Here is a 20,748-nt window from a genome sequence, read left to right on the forward strand (position 1 = left end):
GTTTATATCTTTATCAATTGGTTGTGAGTTTATTGTGTAGATGTATTATGGATTGAGAATTTAACATTAAAATCTGATTGACAAACTACAGTGTATTGAGTCCTGATTTCATGGAGGGAGTTTATACCTCAACTACTGAGGGGCGGTTGATGACAGGGTGAGCATAGTCCATGGCAGGGAGCCGCTATAGGCCAGCCTGATTTTACCACGCTGGACTTGTAGAGCCCTGATTTTACCAGGTGGTTGGAATCAGAGAGTTTACGGCTAGCAGAGATTAGGAAGGAGAGAAACTATGGTTAGTTACATATGGCCCCCAAGGGTGCCGGGAACTAACTCCAGGGACCAACGTGGCAAGGTGCCATGCTGGAACAGCCCGTGAACCAACTGGATCAGAGAGTACTTGGGGGCAGCATGGAGATGCTAAGAAAAAGATAACTCGCAGTGCCATGTGACCCTACGTGTGCGGAGTTTAGCATAGGGATAAAAGGTTACCAGTTATTTAATATTTACTACAACATTGGATATATACCCAAAAGATGCCGCACCATGCCACAGGGGCACATGTTCCACTATGGTCATAGTGGTCTTATTTGTGATAGCTTAAAACTGGAAACAGCCCAGATGTCCCATAACAGAAGAATGGATACAGATAATAGTTCGTTTACACAATGGAGTACTACTCATCTATTAAGAACTAGGACATCCTGAGTTTTGCAAACAAATAACTAGAACTAAAAAAATATTATCCTGAGTGAGGTCACTCAGACCCAAAAGGACATGCATGGTATGTACTCACTAATAGGTGGACATTAGCTAAAGAAAAAAGTACAGAATACCCAAGATACAGTCCACAGAACTCAAAAAGGTCAACGAGTTGAAGGGCCCAAGTGAGGACACCTCAGTCCCACTTGGGAGGGAAAAGAAAGCAACCACAAGGGGTAGGGATTGAGGAACAGGGGAGGGAAAAGGGATGGGGTGGGAGGAGAGGGGAACATGATCTGGTTTTGGGTGGGGTGAAAATGACTGAAGCCCTGAGGGTTAGCAGAAAGAATGGAAACAGGTGACCTTGAGAGATAGGAGATTAGGAGGACACTACTGAACGTACCAGAGACCTGGGAGATAAGAGACTCTCAGGATTCAACGGGAGCCCTAGATGAAATGCCTTACAGTAGGGAGAGGGAACTTATAGAGCCCACCTCCAGCAGAAAGACAGGGCATCAAGTGAGGGATGGAGTTGCTATCTCATGGTCAAAACTCTGAACCATAATTGTTCCTTTCAGAGAGAAATACAGGTAGGGAAATGGAGAAGAGCCCAAGGAAAAGAAGGCCTGGTGACAGGCCCAAAGGGGGATCCAGCTCAAGGAGAGGCCCCAAAGCCTAACACCATTACTGAAGCTATGGAGCACTCTCAAAAAGGACCTATTGTGATTGTCCTCTGAAAGACCCAACAAGCAGCTGGAAGAGTCAGATGCAGATATTTGCACCCAAGCAATGAATAGAAGCTGCTGAACCCTGTGGTTGAAATAGGAAAAGCTGGAGGAAGCTGAGGAGGAGGGTGACCCTTTAAGAGGACCAGCAGTCTCAATTAATCTAGACCCCTGAGATCTCTCAGACAGTGGATCACCAACCAGGTAGCATTCACTAGCTGTTATGAGGCCCTCAACACATATATAGCAGAGGACTCCCGGGTCTGGGTTCAGTCAAAGAAGAAGCATCTAACCCTCAAGAGACCGGAGGTCCCAGGAAGTTTAGAGATCTGGTGGGGTGAGTGGGGTGGGAACATCCTCGTGAAGCCTGGGGTTGGGGTCACGGGGCACAAAGAGGAGGTATGGGATATGGAATAAACAGAGGGTAAACCGGGAGGGGAATAAAATCTGGAGTGTAAAAATAAATAATAGATAGATGATAGATAGATAGATAGATAGATAGATAGATAGATAGATAGATAGATAGATAGATAGATAGAAAATAACTTAATAGTGCCCAGGAGACATCTGATGCTCCCCTGCAGGTATCCATGTAAGGGAGCTCAACTGGAATACCTAGCTCATGATGGCTGCATCACTTATGACTAGGAAGAGGGATGACAGTGAAGAAGTGATACACATGGACTGACACAGGGCTCCAACTGCATATGTAGCAGAGGATAGCCTTGTTGGGGCACCAGTGGAAGGAGAAGCCATTGGTCCTGCCAAGGTTGAACCCCCCAATGCAAGAGAATAAGGGGGGCCAGTAAGGGGAATGTATGGGGGTGAATATCCATATGGGGGAGGGGGAGGAGATGGGGGTTTATGGACAGGAAACTGGGAAGGGAAATAACATTTGAAATGTAAGTAAAGAAATATATCTAATAAAAATTTTTTTAAAAAGAAAAGAAAACACAAACAAGATACAGACTGTTCTTTTTCTCCTTTTATTCCTACACATTAATTATATTCTGTAAAGAAGAAGAATAACTGGTATTTAACTTAGAGAGGGAAGGTGTGAGAAGTTGATGGCTACAACATGAGCTGAAATGTAAGCTGAGGCAAGTACAATTTCATTTGGGTTTAGCTTTCTTGAGCATCGATGTGCACAAAGTAAAATATAGAGGTGTTGCATACAGATCATGTAAACTTTCCCACATTTGCTTTCCCATTATGCTTGCTTTCTATTTTAATAGGTAAATTATTGCTTATGTTAATACTGCATTTTCCCATTCTAAAACTGTGCCCTATATATCTATAATCATGATTATAAATATTACTTTCATTATTTCAGTGTGGTTTCTCTCTGACTTGATATCCTTGTGAGCATTTTGAAGTTGGTGGGAGCTTTTCCATGGATTTAAATTCTTCTTGCATGAAGGATTACCCTTCATGGAGTGTGAGAGGTGGGCCAGAGGTGGGGATTAATGGCAAGCAGTCTAGTCCTCAATATAATCGACTCTGATAAAATCCCACTGCACAGATGCAAAGTCACTCAGCATCTATAATTCTCTTCTTTGCCCTAGACTTGCAGTATTTTAAATTGGATGTAACAGAACAGTTTTAAAAATCAGATGAATATTAAAAGTGCATGGGGTTCCAAAGCCTTCACTGTATAAAAAGGAATATTTTAACAAGGACTCTATGTAGTCAGTGTCTATCATGATTTCCGAGATTATCGGTGTACCCAGGAGCTGAATAATAGAGACTGAAGCAATGCACGATGTCAATGCATTATCCAGGAATTAAAAGATAGTCTAGCTGATTTCCTTGCTAACTTAATTTTCTTGCTTCTTACACACTAATTATATTTTAATCTATTTAATGAGAATACCTTAATCCTATTTCACTTATAACCGCAATACATTTAAATGTATTTATGACAAGAAGATGCATGATTATGTCACCAACACAACTTCTACTTGGGAGAATAAGAATGCAAGTGAAATTTATCTTAATGAATTACTGATCAGAACCCTGATTTTAAGAAAGCACCAACTACTCATAGCTGTTCCATTAAGAACATAGCTTTGTGGTTTTGAACAGAAGACTCATTCTCCGTTGTCTTCATTTTCATTGGCAAAAGTTCCAGACAGACTAAGGGCTGGCTGGTTCTTGACCCTTTCAAAACAAATATCCCCCCGTAATTTTTTATAATTAAAATTATCTTGTATTTAATATATAGTTTAGATAGCATGAGCCTCACAGTTTCTAAACAGAGATGGTTCTCACAGGTAACCTTTACTCCTTTCTCATGTCACCTTTTCCTTTCTATCTTTTTTATTTTATTTATTTATATTTTTTGTTTATTCACCTTACATCTCACTGACCTCCTCTTCCTGGTCACCCTCTTGCACAGTACCTCCCCCATCTCCCCCACCTTCTCTTCTAAGAGGGTGCAGCCCACCTGGGTATCCCCACCACTACTATGGCACATCAAGTCTCTGCAGGGCTAGATGGATCCTTTCCCACTGAGGCCAGACAAGGCAGGCCAGGTAGAAGAACATATTTCACATACAGGCAACAGCTTTTGGAATAGCCTTCACTCCAGTTGTCCATGACCTACATAAAGACCAAGCTGCACATCTGCTACATATGTACTCAGACATCTACGTCCAGCCCATGTATGTTCTTTAGGTGGTCGTTCAGTCTCTGAGAGTCCCAAGGGCCCAGTTTAGTTGACTCTGTTGGTCTTCCCATGGAGTTCCTATCCCCTTCCAGCCTACAATCCCTTTCCATTTCTCTTCAATAAGACTTCCCAAGTTCCATCCACTGTTTGGCTGTGGGTGTTTGCATCCCTCTGAGTCAGCTGCTGGTTGAAGCCTCTCAAGGATAGCTGTGTTTGACTCCTTTCTGTAAACATAACAGTGTATAATTAATAGTGTGAGGGACTGGCGCTTGCCCATCGGATGGGTCTCAAGTTGTGTCCCTTATTGGGTGGCCATTCCCTCAGTCTTTGCTACATCCCCTGTCCCTCCCTCCCTGTCCTTCTTGTAGATATGATATATATTGGGTCCAAAGTTTTACAGGTGGGTTGGTGTCCCTATTGATCCACTGGGCTTCATGTATGGCTACAGGAGGGCCTCTTCAGGTTCTATATCCCCAATGCTATAAGTCACAGCAAAGGTCACCCCTATTGCTTTTTGGGTGCCTCCCTTATCCCAGGTCTCTGTCACATCCTGGAGTAACATCCCATCCCAGTCAGCTGTAGATTTCTATTCATGCTAATGACCATGTGGCCATCTCTCCTACCCATCCCCACACCTGATCCTGACCCCCCAACCCATTTCCCTCCCTCTGTCTGTCTTCTATGACTATTTTATTCCCCCTTCTAAGTGAAATTCAAGCATCCTTACTTGTGCCTTCCTTCTTGTTTAGCTTCTTTGGGCATGTGCAGTGTAGATGGGTATTTTATGACTAATCTCCACTTATAAGCCAGTACATATGGATAAGTAAGATAACATTGTGAAAATGGCTATCTACAGATTCACTGCCATCCCCATCAAAATTTGAACACAATTTTTATAGTACTTGAAAGAGCAATTCTCAACTTCATATGGAAATGTAAGAAATAAAAGATAGCTAAAACAATCCTGAATAATAAAAGAAATTTGGGTGGAATCAAGATCCCTGACCTCAAGCTATACCACAGAGCAATAGTGATGAAAATTGCATGATATTGGTACAAAAACAGACACATGGATCAATGGAATCCAATCAACCCAGAAATAAACCCACACATCTATCGACACTTGATATCTGATAAAGAAGCCAAAACCATGCAATGAGGAAAACGGCATCCTCAATAAATGGTGCTAGTCTAACTGGATGTCTACATATAGAAGAATGAAAATAGCGCCATATTTATCACCTTGCGCAAAACTCAGGTCCAAGTTGGTGAAGAATCTGAGCATGAAAACTGGATACAACAAATCTCTAGAGTAGAAAATAGGAAATAGCCTTGAACATATTACTACAGAAGACAATTTCCTAAGCAGACGACCAATGTCTCAGGCTCTAAGATCAACAACTAATAATGGGACCTCATGAAACGGGAAAGCTTCTGTAAGCCAAAGGACTCTGTCAGTAGAACAAAATGGCACCCTACAGATTGGGGAAGCATCTTCACCAACCCTACATCTGACAGAAGGCTAATGTGCAAACGTTATAAAGAACTCAAGAAATTAGATATCAACAACCCAAATAAGCCAATTTAAAAATAAAGTACAGAGCTAAGTAGAGAATTCCCAACAGAGGAATCTCTAATGGTCAAGACCAATGAGAGACATGTTCATATCCTTAGTCATCAGGGAAATGCAAATCAAAACAATACACCCATTAGAGTGAATAAGATCAAAAACTTAAGTAATAGCACATGCTGACCAGAATGTGGAGAAAGGGGAAGACTTCTCCACTGCTGGTGGGGGGAGTGCAAACTTGTGCAACCATTCTGAAAATGAATTTGGAAATCAGAAAACTGGAAATAGTTATACATCAAGACACAGCTATGCCACTCCTGAGCATATACCCAAAAGATACTCCACCATCGCACAAATACTCTTGCTCAAGTGTGTTCATAGTAGCTTATTCTTAATAGCCTGAAACTGGAAACAACCTAGATGTTGCTCTTAGAAGAATGGATAAATAAAATGGAATACTACTCTTCTATTAAGTACAAAGACATCATCATGAATTTTGCAGGCAAATGGGACTTGAAGATACCATCCTGAGTAAGATAACCCAGATCCCAAAGGACATGCATGTTATGTCTTCATTTTTTAATTCCTTTAAAATATTTTATTTAAACCTAGGTATTTAATATTATTGTTCAGGGTAAATTCTGTGAATTAGAATAATCATGCCATTTTGTGATCAATCTAATGTAAAGCCAGGAAAACAATTTTTCACATAAATGATACAGTTTTCCCTCCAGAAACTTTCAGGAAGCAAACACCTGCTCTCCACACTGAATTTCCTTTCCCAATGAGTTCTTCATGTCCAGAGCCAGTTTTCTCCAGCTACCATGTTAGCAGCCAACATTATAATCCTTGTGTCAAGTAAAAGACTATGGCTCCTCTTTGAAACATCAGGTTTATTCTATATTCTGCACATCAGTATATTTTCTAGTGCTCTGTTTTCTAAATATAATCGCTTAACTGACATATCCTTAGTCAAGATCCCTGACCCTAATATAGCTAAGAATTTAAACCTGTTTCAACCCTGTCCCTAATATAGCTAACAATTTAAAAGTAACATGTGCCAACATTTTTAAGTACTTTATATTGCATTCTATAAACAATATTTCTATTAACATTTTATATGTTAATATATAGTTAATATAATTATAACATAAATATATTATTATATATTTTTTATAATTATATACTTTATAGTATTATTATATATAGTTATATAATACTTATATAGTTATACTATCTAATAATTATATATATCATAAAATTATATATATAGTAAGTTTTCCTAACATATAATATTTTCTTCTATAACTTTTTTTAAAAAAATATTTTCTTTGCCTTTGACCTAAGTTTCTTCTCCTTCTTCTATTCCCATTATTCTTGTTTGTTCTTTTCATGGTGTCCCAGAATTCCTGGATATTTTATGCCTGCAGTATTTTAGATTTAATATTTTCTTTAACTAGGACATTAATTTCTTCTATATTAATGTTCAATACCTGAGATATTTTCTTTTTTTCCAGTTGCCCCCCATTCTGGATTCCTTTTCGTGATCCCAAATATACTTTTATGTTTTGTAATTTTTCTTCATTTCATGCTACGGTTTATGTGTGTTTTCATAGATTTCATTAACAGATTTGTTCATTCTTCTTCCAGGTCCTTGAACATGTTCATAATAGATATTTTGGATTCCTTGCTTCTTTTCCATAGCTATGTTCCATTTTCAGGACCTACTGCAGTAGCATTGCCAGATTCTGGTCCAGGCATATTGTCTTTCTTGTTTCTATTGTGTTTTTGTGTTTGTGTCTAGTCATTTGGGTTTGTGATAAGTGTGATTCTAGGTGTTGATATTTGCTCTTGTCTTTGTTGTGTGGGTATTCTATTCTTGATTTCTGGTGCCCTTTCTGGATCTTAGGAACATTCTTTGCTTATGGGTCACAAGGCAGGGAATACTTACTTCTGACCACCTGCCAGGTGTGGCCAGTGGGGGTCCAGGTAGAATTTATTTTTTAGTAATTGGGGGACAACACGAAGGAATGGGGATGGGCTATAAGGACAGGGAGACAAAGGTCCACAAGAAAGGAAAGATGCACCTGAAATCTCCAATAGGTGATGTCAGAAATGGAGTCTCTGCAGGCTGTCTGCTACAGGATTAGATGAGACTGGGAAACTGGAATTGGAGAACAGGAAGAAGAGTAAAGATTTCTTACCTGATTCTCAGACCAGAAGAAGGAAGGTTTGGTCTGTAGAGGGGATCTGGAGAATCCCTAGAGAATAGAGCATCAATTATTTTTAGAATTAATATAGTAAAAATGGATGACCTACCAAAAGCAATCTACAGGTTCAATGCATTCCCCATCAAAATTTCAACATAATTATTCACAGAATTTGAAATATTCTGCTTCATATGGACACACACACACACACGCACACATACACACTAGCTAAAACGATTATTAATAATTAAAGAACTTCTGGTGGCCTTACCATCTCCAAACTCAAACTGTACTACAGAGCGATAGTAATTAAAACACCATGGTATTATCTCAAAAATGGACACATTGATCAATGGGCTGAGCCAAAAAGCTATATACCTATGAACATCTGATTTTTGATAAAGCCAGAAATACATACTAGAAAAAACAGATAGCATCATCAACAAATTATGTTACTCAAACTGGATTCTACATGTAGGAGAATGCAAATAGATTCCTATTTATGTCCCTGTACAATATTCAACTATAAATGGGTCAAAATGGATCTGATAAAAGGGAAAATGGAAAGTAGTCTTAAATTCATTGATAAAGAAAAGTACTTTCTGTTAGCATAGGCACTAAGTACAACTAATACATGGGAACTCATGAAACAAAGAAGCTTCTGTAAGGCAAAAGGCACAGTTATTTGGACAAAACAGCAGAGTACAAAAATTTTTACTGACTACCCATAATATAGAAGGCTGATATCTAAAGCATGCAAAAAACTTTATAAAAGAATTGGACGTCAAGATCAAGAATGTAAATAATCCAAGTCAAAGCGAAGCACAAATCTAAACAAAATTCTCAAAACATGAAGCACAAATGGCCGAGAAGCACTTACAGAAACATTCACCATCCCTAGCCATTAGGGATGAAATTCAAGGCTTCGCTGAGATGTCACCTACCAGTCAAAATGACCCAAGATCAATAAAATGAGTGACAGCACTCCATATGTCATATGGTTTGCTAATGGGAGTGCAGCCTCATATTTCCTCAGGACAATGGGAATAGATCACCTTCAACATCCAGACATCCCACTGGTGAGCACATATGTACAGGTGCTGTGTGTTTCTGTGTGTGCAAAGATGCGTGTCTCTATCTGTGTGCATTCATGTGGGTTTCTTTTTGGCTCTTTTTCATCTGTTAATTCATCTATTTTTCCTATTTTGGTTTGTTTTTATTTTATGTCATTTTATTTAATTATTATTTTTAGGTGCCTGTTATAATAAGAGATAGAAAGAAAGGGTACAGATATGGGTGTGAAGGAGTTGGGGAGAAGGGAAATTATAATAATCATACATGATATGGAAAAATATTTTCAAGAAGATGAAAGCCTTTAACTGTGGGCTTGTTTACAATTTAGAAGGTTAGACCATGATCATGATAGCAGGGTGTGTGGCAGCCCTCAGGCAGAAGGGCATAGCTCTGGGGCAGTGGCTGAGAGTTTTACATCCTGATTCACAGGTGGCAGGCAGAGAGACATTGGGCCTGATATGGATTTTTAAAACCTAAAAGAACATTCTCAGAGACATACCTCCTCTAATATAGACACACCTCCTCCAATACAGACACACCTCCTCCAATACAGACAAACCTCCTCCAATATGGACACACCTCCTCTAATACAGACACACCTTCTCCCAAACGGACATATCTCCTCCAATAAGGACATGACTCCTAATAGTTTATCAACTGGGACTATGCATGGAAATATATGGGCCTGTTGGAGCCATTTTCATTTTATCTGCCACATTTAGAATCATCTATCATCTCTGGCTCCTACAGTCTTTCTGAACATTCTTCTGGATGGATCTCTAAGCCTTCGAAGAGTATGGGTAGTGTTAAAGGCATCTGGTTCAGGGTCATCCCTACTTTCTATGGATAGAATCTTATATAACAAATTTTACTTTTATTTTTATTTGCTTGGCAGTTTCATACATTCATATAATGAATTTGGTTTTTTAAAGATTTATTTCATGTATGTGAGTACATTGCTGCTGACTTCAGACATACCAACAGACATACCATTACAGATGGTTGTGAGCCACCGTGTGGTTGCTGGGAATTGAACTCAGGTCCTCTGGAAGAGCAGTCAGTGCTCTTAACCACTGCGCCATCTCTCCAGTCTCATATAATGAATTTTAATATCAGTCCATTTCTTTCCCTCACTCTTTGGAATCATTATTTCCAGCAACTCCCCCTAACTTTTCTGATTTCTTTCTGTGGGACTCACTGCATTAAATCAGTTTCTTTCCCTACAGCACTGGTGGGAGATAATGAGCTGGAGCAAGTGTAATTTAACTATTACTACACCACTGGAGAAAAATCATACTCCCTCCTCCATGACCTTAACTGCTAATATTCCCTGGGAGAATCATGGCCCCTACTCCCATCCAGGATGAAAATTCCTAGCACCCTACATGATGCAAATTCTCTAAATAATAATAAAATAATACAAAACTTGGGTGAAGGGAACTGATCCATGCCTAAGAGCTAAGTAAATGGAGCAGCAGACTAACCCCAGGTTTGGAAACAGTAAACTATCAATGGTCCATACATTTATCTATGATTCACTATAAATCCCCTCAGGATGAGTGAAGGGTTTGTGTTTGCTGTTTGTTTCATTGCTTGTTTTTTTAGTAGGAACTAATGTGCTGGCATTTTGAAAAGATGTGAAGTGAATTGGGAAGAAGCTGCACAAGCATGAGAACCTGGTTGATCCCTGGCTTATGTACAAATTTGGGCAGTGTGGCACATGTCAGTAACCTCAGGGCCAAGGGTGTAGAGATGAGAGTATCTAGGGGCTATGCTGGCCAGTCAGTCTAGGCAAGAAATGAGAGACCAGTAAGAGACTCTGTATCCAAAAATAACATGGAGAGTGATAGAGGAAGGCACCATTTCACACACACACACACACACACACACACACACACACACACACACACACACACACACACTGTCATGATTTGTATTTGCTTGGCCCAGGGAGTGGCACCATTTGGAGGTGTGGCCTTGTTGGAGTAGGTATATCCCTCTGGGCATGGGCTTTAATACCTAGTCCTAGCTGCCTGGAAGTCAGTCTTCCACTAGCAACCTTCAGATGAAGGTGTAGAACTCTCAGCTCCTCCTGAACCACACCTGCCGAGATGGTGCCATGCTCCCACCTTGATGATATTGGACTCAACCTCTGAACCTGTAAACCAGCCTCAATTAAATGTTGTCCTTTATAAGACTAGCCTTGGTCATGGTATCTGCTCACAGCAGTAAAACCCTAAGACACATATCAAAAATAAAATAAAAATCATGAAAGGATATAAGGACACAGAGAACCTAAAATAGCCACAACAATTTTGCGTTGTAGAATATATTCAGGAATCAACATACCCTACCTGGCATCATCTAACAGTCTACAGCAGTGAAAGAACACACACGGAAAGTAAACCCTACCCATCTGGACGTTAACTTTTTTTTTCTAAACAAAGGTATCAAAGTAATTCAATGGCCAATGGCTTCAGAGCAACTGGATGTCAACTGTGAGAGGAAACTGCCATTGTTTCTCCTCACACAGGAAAGAAAGGACAGCAGACAACCTGTCACACCAGGAAATCAGAATCCATGCTCATAAAATGTTAGAACTGTATTTTTGTTGTTGTTGTTCTTTGACTTGGCAAAGGATTTGTAGTTCGAGCATGAAAAGAAAAAAAAAACGTAAGTTGAAGTTCATTGAAATAAAAACTGGTTTTCAATGGGAAAAGACTAAAAAGACAAGATTGAGTAGAGGAAGTATCCCAACCTGACAAAAAAGGGCCGGAAGCCAAGACATGTAATGATGTAGCCTCAGAAGGCAGAGGAGCTTCTGCAACAGGAAGAGCTGTGACTGGTGTGCCGATTAATGATGTGCGGATTCAATCAGCATGCCATGGACGACTCTCAGGGAAACGTTACTGAGAGGAAATAAGACACAGACATGTCTCAATCTATCTAGGTCCCATGAAGTCTGTCCTAGATACACATAACTAACTGAAGGGCAGAACACAGCTGTGTGCTGCATGCAGGAAGATGGAGGCATGAGCCTGTGACTTCAAAGGACATCGAGGAATGGGAAGGTACTTGAGGGACTGGTAGAAATATTCTCCCATCTTCATTGGGATGGAGCACATAACACAGTGTTGATGTAAAGGCAGAGTTTTCTCACGTGTAAACGTGCATTCCTTAAGTGAGAAAGTGCCTAAATCAATAATTGTCCCTAACACAGAGTGGCCCAAGACTCACTCCCTGACATTCCATGTCTGTGGACAAAGTACAAGAAGTCCACTTCTCAGCATCAATCAATAAGTATCTTCTTGATGTTTTTTCTATAAATACTGTCACTATGAATTATGAGATAGATTAGATTTATCTGTTGTCATTTTAATGGCTGACTTGATACCTATAGTATTGAATGCTTTGCATACCTAGTGGCAAATCCATACTAAATATGATATACATTTGCTAAAATTCCTCATTTACTACCATTACTCATTAATGAAGTTAATTTTAAATAAAACATGCCTATTTTATTGCATAAAGTTAGACATCATGGTTCTAGAGATGGCACAGCAGTTAAAAGCAAATACTGCTATCAACTTTGGGTCCCAGATCCCATATCAGGCAGCCCACAAGCACTTGTAACTTTAGTTGCAGGGGATCTGACATACTTTTCTGACCATCAAGGATATGTGGACTCATGGGAACATACCTTCACAAGCTCATGTGTGTGCCTGCACACACACACACACACACACACACACACACACACACACACACACACATTTAGCAATAAAATAATTCCTTAACCTGTGAATCAGTCAAAACATCCAAATCTGGGTGTGGTGGACATCAGCCATTCCTTCACTATGGGAGTTAGAAGCTGGAGACTTAGGAGATCAAGTCCAACCTGGTTGGATACAGTTAGTAGTAGGGTGAAAGGGAAAAACAGAAAAGCATTTTAAGTTAATAATGCTCTCTCCCTATGTTTCCTTAGGAATTAGATGTTTGGATATAATAGATTAACTCTGAATGAATGAATTTGGCTCCAGGGTTAAATGCCTTTGTTTATCAAAATGTGTTAGGAACAAGACACCTCTTCTATACAAGTAAACTGTCTTTGTATTCCTCAAATACAAAGTCACTGTGACAATTACAGTGGGGACTCTTGGGGTCGACATTAGATAGCTTTTGCTCCAGGCCATTGCTCTACAAATAATTTTGAGTGTCTGAAATAGTGTCCGGTTTGCTCCTAGAAGAAGTAAGCATGCTGGAAAAAAAGACATCATAACTCTCCAGGCTTCTTCCTGTTAACAGCAGGTATCAGTCTTTAGCTGAATAATAAAACTTGTGATTTAAAAAAAAAAAGAAGACATGTTTTGAACTTCTACCAAGTTTCTAACAGTGCTCTGAGGCCAGCTGACTTGGGCATAGTCTACTGTGACTTTATGGTAACAAGTATACAGGGAGCGGAAAGACGTAATCTCTTTGAAAACATAAGACAATCTTTGGGCTCCTCTAGGCCCTCTGATTTAATGTAATCAATCAGGATTTTGACTGCTGTGCCTGAGGATTTACTTCTAGCTGCATTTTATTTTGTTAAAGAAATATTTTAAGCAGTTGAATATTTGCATTTGAAAAGAAGCTGAGGATGTTGCAACCCTGCAAGGATCCTCTCTGTAATGATCTCCAGAATTACAGAAAGGATAGCAAGGGAGAGATTTGGGCCAAAAAGAACCTTCCATGTCTGCCTGGCTCCCACGGCTCTTTCTACTTTGATATTATCTGTTCATTTCTAATTCTGAGAAGGATATCCAGTGTAACAATCTGCCTGGGGAACTTCTGTGTATTTGAAGAAGTAAATCGTCCACATGGTGTGCATAAGAAATTCCTTCTCTTAGCAAGATAGGTAGGAAGAAAAATTCAGCATAATTAAAATGTGGAAATAAATTAAAGATGCGTGAGAACTTAGCATCGGATAAAAATAGCGCTCAAGCCAGAGGCAAAATATAAAGTAAGTGACTGGTGGTCCATAAGGAAAAGATGGGTTCTGGCTGGGTGAAACGCGTTTACACTAAATGGATCATATTATTTCCAAACGGATTATAGAATTAAATCTTGAAATAGCAATGCAAGAGGCCCCATTGTGGGGGAAAGCTACTCTAAACAGGACTTTTAATCCAGAAACAATAAAGAAGAGCCCTTGACCCCATCAGAAACTTGGCAAAGGCCTGGGGAGATAGCAACAGCGTGGAAGTGAGTTCAAGTCCCCAGATATCTATGGGAAGCCTGACGGGGGTGTGTGCTGATAACCCCTGTGCTCCTCTGCAAGACAGAAAGCAAAGGGAAGCAAAATCTGAAGATTGCAGGCCCACAACCCTGGTTCACCCAGCAGCAAATAAGAGATCCTGCCTCAAGCAGAAGACAAGGATGGCATCTGAACTTGTTCTGGGACACCATGGGGACAGGTGAGCCACTAATACAGACACACAGACACTTAAAAATATGGAAAAGGAGAGATCTTACAGCCAAGTTCCAGAGAAACAAATGGAAACACACATAAAAGAAAAAATCGGCACATCAGATCAGCCTAAGGGCTAAGTTCAAGGCCAGCCTCCATTGAAGAGTCTATGTAGAAGTGAGTACCTCTTCACCCTGTTGATGGGGATACGACTCAACCCTACAGGAAGATTAGTGTTGACATTTTTTAAAGCAATAGTGTACATATTGATTGGAAATTACACATATGGGAATTTACCTAGAAGATATAAATATATATTTTCATAAATTCTTTGTATATTTTTTGAAAAAGAATAACAAAATATTGAAAGTCAAAGATTATAACAATAAGGCATTGATTATACATAATGTGTATATATACATATATGTATATATAGTATACACATAAATGTAATACATGTATTACAATATATAGATTTATCCTTTGATAACTTCATACATGAATATAATATACCCTTTTGACTTCTTATTCGCCAAAAGTTTCTTCCTTCTTTTAAAATTTTCATAGGAATAAGCGAATTTTTGAAAATTTTCATAGCTTAAATGATTTTAAATTGTTATAATTAAAATGATAAAATTATACTATCATGAATTATGAAAATATTGCTAGAATTCAAATTATATTTATTTAAATTATGGTGCACTAATGTAACTTAATCTATAAAATTGTAATATTTTATGAATAATAAAGGCAGCACTGTAATTTAAATGACATAATTTAGGTTAAGGAAAGAATTGTGTTCGTTCAATACTGACATACCTGATTATAACCCTATATCAAGAAAGCATTTCAAGATATAGCAAATGCAAAGAGAAGTCTGTAAAACAGTGACTTTTTTGTGTATATATAAGAACTTATACCCATAAGTTGTTTTAATGTGCAAAAATAAATAAATAAACAAAGAATCTGGCTTCAGAGAAAAATCAAGAATAATAGGTATAAGGTTAAATACAGAGGACTAACAGGTGGCAGTTAAAGTTAGTTATTAAAAAGCTGGCTCTGTCCTCTTGGTGTGAAATTTTCTTTTTTTAATTTTTTTTCGATTGTTTTATTTAGATTTCAAATGTTATCTCCTTTCCTGGTTTCCCATCCATAAAACTGCTATCCCATCCTCCCTTCCTCTTCTTCTCTTCTTCTTTGAGGGTGTTCCCCCACCCAAATATTCACCCCTTCCCTTCTCCCTGCGCTGACAGTCCCTTACATTGTGGGGGGCTCTAGCCTTGGCAGGACTGAGGGCTTCTCCTCCCATTGGTACCCAGCAAGGCTATCCTCTGCTATATATGTGGATGGAGCCAGAGATCCATCCCTGTGTTCTCTTGGGAGGGTGGTTTAGTTCCTGGGAGCTCTGGTTGGTTGGTACTTCTGTTCTTACGAAGTTGCAAACCTCTTCAGCTCCTTCAATCCTTTCTCTTACTCCTCCATTGGGGACCCCATTCTAGGTTCAATGATTGGCTGTGAACATCCACCTCTGTATTTGTCATGCTTTGGCAGAGTCTCTCAGGAGACAGCTATATGAGGCTCCTGTAAGCATGTACTACTTAGCATCACCAATATTGTCTGGGTTTGGTGGCTGTATGTGTATGGGCTAGATCCCAAGGTGGGGCAGGCTCTGGATGGCCTCTCCTTCAGTCTTTGTTCCAAACTTTGTCTCCGTATTTCCTTCTATGAATATTTTTGTTCCCCCTTCTAAGAAGGACTGAAGCATCTGCACTTTGGATGTCCTTCTTGAGCTTCACATGGTCTGTGGAATCACCATTCATGACCTCAAGCTGAATTATAGAGCAATAGTGATAAAAACTATGTTATTGGTATAAAGAAGGCAAGTAGATCAATGGAATAGAATTGAAGACCCAGAAATGAGGCTATACACCTGTAGTCATTTGATCTTTGACAAAGGAGCTAAAACCATCCAGTGGAAAAAAGATAGCATTTTCAACAAATGGTGCTGGTTCAACTGGAGGTCAGCATGTAGAAGAATGCAGATCGATCCATTCTTATCACCATGTACAAAGCTCAAGACTAAGTGGATCAAGGACCTCCACATCAAACCAGATACACTCAAAGTAATAGAAGAAAAAGTGGGGAAGAGCCTCAAACACATGGGCACTGGGGAAAATTTCCTGAACAGAACACTCATGGCTTATGTTCTAAGATCAAGAATCAACAAATGGTACCTCATAAAATTGTAACGCTTCTGAAAAGCAAAGGATATTGTCATTAGGACAAAACAGCAACCAACAGATTGGGAAAATGTACTAAGAACTCAAGAAGTTAGATTCCAGAGAATCAAATAACCCTATTAAAAATAGGGTAACAAACCTAAACAAAGAATTCTCAGCTAAGGAATATGGAATGGCTGAGAAGCACCTAATGAAATGTTCAATATCCTTAGTCATCAGGGAAATGCAAATCAAAACAACTCTGAGAATGGCTAAGATCAAAAACTCAGGTGACAGCAGGTGCTGGCAAGGATGTGGAGAAAGAGGAACACTCCTTCATTGCTGGTGGTATCATAAGCTGGTACAACCACTCTGGAAATCAATCTGGAGGTTCCTCAGAAAATTGAACAAAGTACTACCTGAGGACTCAGCTCTACCACTCCTGCGCATACACCCAAAAGACACTCTAACATATAACAGGAACACATGCTCCACTATGTTCATAGAAGCCTTATTTATAATAGCCAGATATTCTTCAAGAGGAATGGATACAAGAAATGTGGTACATCCACACAATGGAGTACTACTCAGCTATTAAAAACAACGACTTCATGAAATTCTTAGGCAAATGGATGGACTAGAAAATATCATCCTCAGTGAGGTAACCAAATCTCACACACACACACACACACACACACACACACACACACACACACACACACACACATGATATGTACTCATTGATAAGTGGATAGTCCAAAAGCTCAGTATGGAATTTTTTGAATGCTGACTGAGGTTTCTTCAAGCCAGCATGAAGCACTCAGGGTATTCCAGCTTCCTGTGGATGCCATCACTGCACAGAACGCCTCCTCGCATGTCCCCAGATCCTCTTGCCTTACATACAGCAAGGTATAAGGTATGTCATCCCAGAGCAGCAAATACTGAACCCCACTTCTATGACTCTTAAAGTAGCACAAAGCTTTAGAAGCGCAAGAGAACAGAACCACAGAAACAAGGATGAAGCTTCTAAAACCCTGCTGCAATGGTCAAGACACAAGTCAGGCACAAAACACTTTTCTGGCACAGATCCCTTTGGATTTTAAAAATTAAGGGGTCCAATTCGTCCCCCAGTCTCTGGCTATCTAATGCTCATCCCATTGATAATATTTCAAGCTAGGAACATATTTCCCTGTTAATGAAATATAGCTATAAGTTTGTTCACGGGTTTCTGTTCCTCCAGGCTGAGGACATTTGATATCTTACATTTAACATGATTTTCATATTCGGCATGAACCTGGCTTCTGAGGTTGGATGTAGTTCTGAGTGTAATTATTTAATGTTGTGTTCATGTGTCTATATTTGTAAGAAGAGCTCATATGCAAACTTTATTATGCATTTTGTCCTTTATTACTTGGGATTGGCTTTAAATAAATATCAATATTTTCTACCATTACAGAAGAAGGAGGAGAAGAGGAGGAAGAGGAGGAGGAGGAGGAGGGAAAGGAGGAGGAGAACAACAACAACAACAACAACAACAACAACAACAACAAGGGGAAGTAGTTAGTCTTGTTCAGCATGGCAGGGCTCTAGGCAGCTGTGGACAACTGACTCAAAGACAAAAGTTCATATCAAAGTAGGACTTTTACTCACTAGCAACCAGAAAGCTTCAGAATAACCTAGAACTTCCAAAAGTCAACTTTGAGTTTGTACAAATCCCCTGTGTTAATTGATTTGCTCACAGCAATTGCTGGTCAATAACAGTCTGAATAATTCAAGTGATGATAGGAATCTATATTAGTTACACTGCTTCCTCTTCATGTAAGACAGTGGGGAAATTGTTCCTTATGCTTATCCAAGCATAAAATAACAGAAAGGTTCTCAGAAGTCACTTATATTTTCAAATGTACAGTTACAAATTTTAATGTTCACTGATAGAAAGCCTTATCATTCTATGTATCTCACATAGCAGAAGGAAGAAAACATCAATTCTGATAATTCTTATTTCCTCCAAACAACAAAAAATATGTGTTTTAGAGGGATGGTGTGCTTTCAAATTATAATAGACTTCCACATGACCTATGAAAACTTTACTGAAATTCAATATTCCCAGAGGCCATGCATACTGACATACCACAAAGATCTAGGAATATTAGAGGGACAATATTTTTTTTTAATTTAGGACTTGCCCTCTTCCTAAGCACCTTCAAAGAAGAAGATGGGACAGCCAGCTGGATCAGCAGGTAACTGCTCTTAAGCTGTATGACCAGGGTTTGATTTTTCAGATCCACAGGGTAGAAGGAGAGAACGGACTCCTGCAAACTGTGTTCTAACCTCTATGCTTGTTCTGTGGCATAGACATCTCCACACACAGCAAATAAGTGAATTTTTATTTTTATTGTATTTGTGGCAATTAAGTGAATACTGTCTTTTCTGTCATTTGCACAAAAGTAATAGTCGCCTTAAATTTCTTTCCATGGTATTTTTCCATGAGAATTTTGCAGATATAATGAAGAGATTTTCAGTAACAATATCCTTCTACAAATATTGGACTTAGAATTTCAAAGTGCAAATTCCCTTGCTAAGGCATGAAGAATTAATTTTGGCTTTTGGTCATTTCAACACTGCTTAGAAGTATTCTTTCTGGCCCACCGTGAACTGCTCCATCCATGCCCACTCATTCTTAGCCCCCCAAATATATTTATACAGCTCAGAACCTCATATCTAGAGATTGTTGTCCACAGTGGGCTGGGTCTTCTCACATCCATTAACATTAGTAATCAAGACAATCTCTCACACTTACCCCAGGTCAACTTGGGCTAGACAATTCCTCACTGAAACTGTCTCCCAGGAGAGTCTCAAAAGTTAACAGAATGATCACATGCTATCTTTCTATATCTGGCTTATTTCAGTTAATTTTTTTCGAGTTCATCCATCATTCAGCATGCAGCAGTACTTGATTGAAATTCATGGTAGGATAGTAATAATATTCCCATAGATGAATATGCCATATTTTGTTGAAACATTCACTGACAGCTGGGCACTGGGGATATCTGTACCTGGTAGTTTCTAAAACAGTGACAGTATTTACTTACTTTGGGTATACACTGGTGCACAAATAACTATTCAGGATCTATTTCTTTTTAATTCTTCTAAAGATAAGTCTAAAAGGGATTGCTAGACCATACATAGATCTGTTTAACACCTAAGAAATCCCATTATTTTCCATGATATTTGTAGTGACAAAGACCAAGCAGGAGGGTGTTTAGGGCTTCTTATTGTGACTTTGTTTGTTTTGTTTGTTTGTTTACTTGCTTTAAGGAGTAGTAATTATAAGCAATTTCCCACTATGCTTATCAGGCATTTGCATTGTAGAGAAATCTATTTGCATCCCCTGTTGATTTTGGAATTAGGCTGTTCTTCTTGTGAGGAATCTTCCTTCAGTATTTTTTCCTATAACTTAAGGATCTGGGTTGCCTTAAGTTACAACTTTATATATATTCAAAATGCCAACAATAATAATGATAAATGATTGCTTATTGAGAGGATATATTGTGTCAACCACTTGCTAGGAGATGCTGCTTTAGCAGAGGCTGAAACAGATAAAGGAGTGACCCAAATAGAAACCTTGCTTGTGCTCTCCTCAGAAGAGTTAGACATTGCTCAGATGTATGTAATGGTGACACGCTTTACAGAGATTGTGCAGGGACAGGGAGGGGAAAACAAGACAAAGTGTACAAATGTATGGAGATCCTCTCATTGTGGAGTTGATGTTTGCATGAAAAATGTCCAGAATGGGGTTTGCAGATTTCTAAAGAAAGAGAAGTTGAAGCAGCAGAAAGGCAATGAAAACCCAGAAGGGAGAATCATGTGCAGAGCTTATTATGAAGAGCCAAAGGATCAGTGGTGGCCAGAACAGAGTGAGACAGGTAGAGAAAGACAGACAGGAGCAGAAAGTTGCAGAAAAAGATGTTTACAAAGGAGAACACAACCATAAGAATTTAATTCTTAGTCTAAGTGAAACTAAAAACTGCAGAATGCTTTAAGCAGCAGAACAAAGTGTTCTAGGGTATTCCAAATGGATAAACTTGAGTTAGAAAGGCCACTTAAGATGTTGTTGCCATACTTCAG

Source organism: Rattus norvegicus, chromosome 17 (genome assembly GCF_036323735.1).
Source record: "Rattus norvegicus strain BN/NHsdMcwi chromosome 17, GRCr8, whole genome shotgun sequence".
Taxonomy (NCBI): domain Eukaryota; kingdom Metazoa; phylum Chordata; class Mammalia; order Rodentia; family Muridae; genus Rattus; species Rattus norvegicus.